Here is a 6,028-nt window from a genome sequence, read left to right on the forward strand (position 1 = left end):
CTTTTAATTTTGAATTTTTAAAAGGACATGATTTGTTGTAGATGCCAAGTTATATGAATAAATTATGTGTAGTAAAATACATCTCAAGAAGGACCCTTAAGCCGAATCAAAATAGAAGCCATCAAATATGTTTTTCTTAAAGTTACGTTTCGGGTAAGCTGACTTCGGGAGGCCATAACCTCTTTATAATTTGAGAATTTGGGAAAACTCTCAACATGAAAGTTGTAGATAATTGAAATATCTTTCCAACCATAGGTCGTGGGACGAAATGTGATATCGGAGTAATAAGATATAGACGTTTTAAATCTGACAGGCCAAACTAAATAGTGAATTCGGCCCAACCCAATTCTAATTCGGGTCAGGCCCAATACCCACAAAATTAAATCTGATTTTTTGTAACTATTCCTTCATACAAAGATCAACATAATTCTGGAAATTTCCAAAGAGAGAGAGAAAGGGAGTTCTTGAGAAAAATCCCAAATCCGACCAAAATTAAGTCCCGAAATCCGAAGCTCATGAAGAGAAAATTGTTGTACGTCGTGTTGGCTTCAATTTGAGCTAGAAATCAACCAATAAGGAGAAGATTTTATGTGGTGCTGCAAATTCAAGGTAATATTAAAGTCTCCTTTTCATTGTTAACAAGTTTAGTTAGAGTTTTAACGGATTAGAACGGAGAAAATAGTGTTATAAACTAGTTTGGTGATTTGTTGAGATTTATGGGTTAAAGGGTTGTTTTAGGTAGATTAAATGGATGAAATTAGGTTAGTGATGATGTATAATAATGGTTGATATTGTTTTGATGTTGTTGATGAGTTGTTGTTCTTGAATTTGGAGGAAAAAGGTGTATGAAGATTTTGAATGTTCAAACCCGTTTTTGGAATTGAGTAGCTGGTAGTAATTCTGGAATATCTCATTGTGTAGACCTTCGAATTTAGATATTAAACATGTTTTGGAAAGCTAATACACGTACCTACAACTCTTATGTTTATGTCTTAGTCTATATCTGCTGTTATGATGTCGAAAACTGAGCATGAATCTTAAGACAAATTCTGTCCAGATTCTGGATTGAAAATTCCTTCATGTATAGCTGTTCGTATTTTGATGATATCTCTTTGTAGAAAATGAATTTTGAGTTGATTTCTTTTGCATTGGAAACTTAAGACATAGATCTAAATGTTTCATGAAGGTTATAAAGTCCAGTTTTGCCGTTTTCATTTTCAAAATTTAGATACAACGTGAGGTACTTGACTTTCCGAATTTACTGCTTTGGTAACATGAATAATAAATCTTATTTTGTGTCAATATTTTGGATTGTTGATGTTGGTTGATGATTATATGGCTGGTTTGAAAGTGGGAAAAGTGAGCGGTATAGGGGAGGTGCTGTCCAATTTTTTTTAGAAATAACCTACTAACGATAGACTACGTTTTATTTTTGTCCATAGCTTAATCATAGTGCTTAACGTTTTAATATAGGTTGAGACAATATTGGACAACATATACGTATAAACGCTAAAGGTATGTAAAGTTAACATCTTCTTCTTTTGGCATGATCCATATGAAACGAACGAATGACGTATGCTTAAATTCCAAAGAAACTCGTATTCGTAGATATACTCGGATGGCTACCGTTCTTGATTTTCAAAATTTATATTGTTATGTCTTGACTCATGTGTATGATTCCAGCCATCCTAGTTGGTATAACTCATGTTGTGGTATAATTCATATTTTAGTATAATCCATAATTGATGTGATTCATAATGACTATTGTCTTGGTTTTCAAATGATGGACTATTTTGCTTATTCTATTAAGTCTCCGATAATGATCAAATTTCGCAAGGTTGCTAATGATACCTTATTCGTGCATATTGTTATGGTATTATTCACCGAGTCCTACGATAGGCCGGGTATGTTATCATGTATGGATTCCACTACATTATTCACCGAGTCCCTTACTAGAGGGCCGGGTACGTGATATGATAATATGATATTATGATGATATGACGATATGATTATGGCACCGAGTCCCATAATGGGCCGGGTACGGTATCAGTGTACACTACTCTATTCACCGAGTCCCTTGCTAGAGGGCCGGGTATGGTATATATATACATATGACGATATATTGATATAATTGTGACACCGAGTCCCATAACGGGCTAGGTACGATATATGATGATATGCATGTCTTCATTTTATAAGACACAGGTACAGTGATTTATTGATTATGATACTTAACTCCTGAATCTTTATTTCAGATGTGATCTCCTTTACGGTATTTTATGCTTTATATACTCAGTACATAGTTCGTACTGACCCCCTTTTGTTCGGGGGGCTGCATTTCATGCCTGCAGGTACAAATACTCATTTTGGAGAGCCGCCAACTTAGGATTCTACTCAACGAGTTTGAAGTGCTCCATTGTCTCGGAGCCCAAACTTTGGGTACTAATCCTTATAATGTATATATTTGTGTATTTAGGGGTACGATGGGGCCCTGTCCCGTCATATGCTATTGTTAATTCTCTTAGAGGTCTGTAGACATATGAGTGGGTTGTATATAGATGTTGTCCGGTGTACTAGTATGACTTATGTTTTTGGACGTTTACATTCAGAATGGAAGCCTTGTCGGCTTACATATTATGTTATCTTATTTTTGACAATTAAGACTCCCCAAGAAATAGCTGATTTTGGTATATATATAAGTGACCGTTTGAGATAACGTGCTACCCATATAAATTCTATATCGTGTTTAATTGTCGATTGATAATAGATAATATGTGTGTATACGAGTGTCCAATTCGGACACTAGTCACGGCCTACGGGGCTAGGTCGTGACACTTTCATAGTTAAATATTCAGTTTTTAATCCTTTGATGAATATGATGACGGAGAAAAATCATGGCCTTTGCTTTATCTTGGCTTGATGCTTTATTATCTTGTTTAATAGTATCACTAAGACCTTTAGCGTCAAGGTGAATTTCAGCATCAAGGATCCATGATAATTTTTTTTTCTAGAAATGTCAAGTGCCACAAACTCAAATTTTGATAAATTTGACATGATAAAACTGAGATAGAAATTAGTTTAGAAAGAATAAAGACAACGAAAATTAAAATTTTTCAGTAGATGTATAGGAGTTAATATATCTGAAAAAATAAAAAAATTTGTGTTGATAACGCGTTATAATATAAACTGAACTTAACAAATTAACAAGAAGGAAAGATAATAAGAGAAAGAGAGAATTCAGAGAATTTAGAGAATTTTTCTATATCTTTCTTTTCATTTTAAGTTGTCTAATTTATAGGCAGAAGGTAATGATTGGGGGAGAGGACAACGTGTGTAGGGAGAAAGGAACGAAGAGAAAAGAAAGAAGAAAACGTTAGGCACGAAGCAAAATTTTCAAAAGAAAAAGGAAAAAGTAAAAGAAGATAGGGACATCTTGAAAGAGACATCCACTTCTTTTTTAATAATTTTACACCAGTGCTTAATTTGTTTGCTCTGATTGGAAGTAGCATAATCAAACTAACTAGTTTTAATGTGAATTTAGGTAGATTTTTTAAAAATATTTTTAAATAAAATTTATATATCAATAAAAAATTTCATAAGTTACAATAATTAACAATTTGAAAAAGCTATGATAAGAATATCACTTGTAGAATGTGTAAGAGTTTTTTGGTCTCCATTTAAATTATCCCATTAATTATCTTCTTTATGAGTTTATGTGCATATAACTTTTTTAGAAGTATTTATTTTAATGAGTTAAAAGGTGATTTAGCTTGACATAGGATTTTAAATCAAATTCAATAGATGAGGGAAAGTTTTAAACCTTTTCCTTTTTATTTTGAATCGCCCATTAGTTTTTTAGGTTGTAATACCTTGTAACTCTATTCTTAGAATCTGAATCTTCCGTCGTAAGTATATAAGCTTGAATCAAGTGATGTCCTACTTTTTTTTATGTGTTAATGTCCATTCCTATGTGTGAAAAGTGTATTGGAAGTTGTTTAGGGTCATAAGAGACCTCTAATACTTAGTTGAGTTCAAAACCTTCCTACCGACTAAGTTTTTCGCATTAGTTCATGCAAGGGTCAATTTCAAACGATTATATGTCTCGTAACTTAATGAATTAGGGGGCCTATGACCTATCAAATTAAAGGTATATGAGTCATATTTCCAGTGTCACCAAGTTTGCCTCATTTGGACTTCAGAGTAAAAAGTTATGACCGTTTAACAAAGCATACTAGAACAGAGTTTTCAGAGTCAGTACCTATGAATCTAAGCTACGGGTCGTAGATGGGGTCTATGACCGGTACTATGCACTCATGGAAAAAGTCCTGAAGGTTAGATTTGGGGTCCAATTCCTTCAGACCCAATTACAGGTTGCAGAAGCATCTACGGGTTGTAGTTTGGACCCATAAAATTGAGTTCAGAACCTCAAATTTCAGCCAAGTTTCTATGGATGGATCCTACGGCCCGTAGAAGCCTTTATGGACCATTGATGGCCCCGTAGACGACATTGACAGTATTTTAATGAGGATTAATTTGGTCTTTTTCCACCCACCCTTTCTAAGCCTAAACCCCAATAAATTTTGCACCTATTTAAGTCCTAAGCAGTCTTTGTCAACCTTATTATGCTAAAAACATTTCCCCAAGTGATAGTGCAAGATCCAAGAGGAGAAACAAGGGTTCTTAGTCTTGTGAGCAAGTTCTTCCTTTAAGTTTGAATCTCTCAGATAAGTAAGGCTTCAATGAGGGTATCCTTTCACCCTCATGCCTAAATGATTATGTTTATATGGTTTGCAAGATTATATGGAGCAAAGTTAGGTTTTGTGAAATCACGATCTTTTTTCATTAACTCATGTTTTCATTGTTTTCTTTTGATTTTAAAAGCCTTATTGTACCGAATTAACATGATTTCTATGGTTCCATAAACCTTATGATTTCTTTGCATGAAATTTTGTATGATATGAACTACAACCTAAATTCAGGTTACTTTAAGATATAACTTTTGAGTTTAGTCTCACATATGATTCAGACATACGAATAATTTATGTATTTATGAGCATTAATATATAGCATATATTTTGGGAGGACTATTTAGCACCGAAAGGACGCGAGTTTTAGAAAGACCTAAGTCCCATAACTACGCGCTGATGTAGGATTTGAGTATACCACTTTGTCGGGCAACTCCATATGGCCTTGAGAGACACAAACTAGTGGATCCATCTAGATATGATATGGTCCTATACCTCGACAAGATATGCATCCCTCCTAACTAAGTTAGCTGGTGGACACCATGCACTCACATGGTGTATGTAGGTTGTAAGAAACTCTCATGTTTTATGCATTATTTATGGTATGCTCTTCACCTATTATAGGCATTTTACGTATGCTGCTTTACGTGTGTGATTATGCAAGGCTACTGATTTAAACTCATCTATATGTATACCATCTTTGAGAGAAGGTTTTAAACTAACACTTATGTACGAATTTCAATTGTTCCTCATCAGTCCCTTTTATTATGATTATGATTTTAGAAACTTTGTTACACAGCTCCCCCATATTTTTTTATATGAGTATGTGAGTGTCCCTTCCATATTCAGTATATTTCACGTACTGACATATATTTTTCTCTGCACTGTATTTTTTTTATGATGTAGTTTTCGGCGCCCGTTCACTGACTCATGGCTAGTAAGGTTGCAATATTTCCAGTCAGCTTTTGGTGAGTCCTCATTTTTTTGGGGACTTCATGTATTCAGTATTAGATGTTTCTTTAATTGTTGGTCGTTGACTATAATGGTAGGGGGCCCATGTACCGGTAGACTTAATTCTTCATTTCAGTTAGTAAAGGCTTTGTTCAGACATTAGAGATGTTGTCCCATGGATTTTCATGACTTCATCATTTAGTATTATGTTAAGCATGTGTTTCAGGTCCCGCTTTAATTTTCATATAGTATGCTTTGATACGTATGCCGAGGATTACCTTGGGATCATTTGTGGTTCCAGGCATCGTATCTCGACTAGGGTGTAGGCTCAA

General features: G+C 34.3%; 1 long non-coding RNA gene across 1 annotated transcript; it reads left to right on the top strand.

Moving 5' to 3' along the window:
- Nucleotides 1-2,728, top strand: LOC129900530 (uncharacterized). Its single transcript, XR_008769640.1, has 3 exons — nt 1-609; nt 1,474-1,515; nt 2,352-2,728. It is a non-coding gene; the product is annotated as an uncharacterized LOC129900530 (long non-coding RNA).
- The last annotated feature ends 3,300 nt before the right edge of the window (nt 2,729-6,028 follow it).

This window comes from Solanum dulcamara, chromosome 8 (assembly GCF_947179165.1).
Source record: "Solanum dulcamara chromosome 8, daSolDulc1.2, whole genome shotgun sequence".
In the NCBI taxonomy this organism is placed as follows: Eukaryota; Viridiplantae; Streptophyta; class Magnoliopsida; order Solanales; family Solanaceae; genus Solanum; species Solanum dulcamara.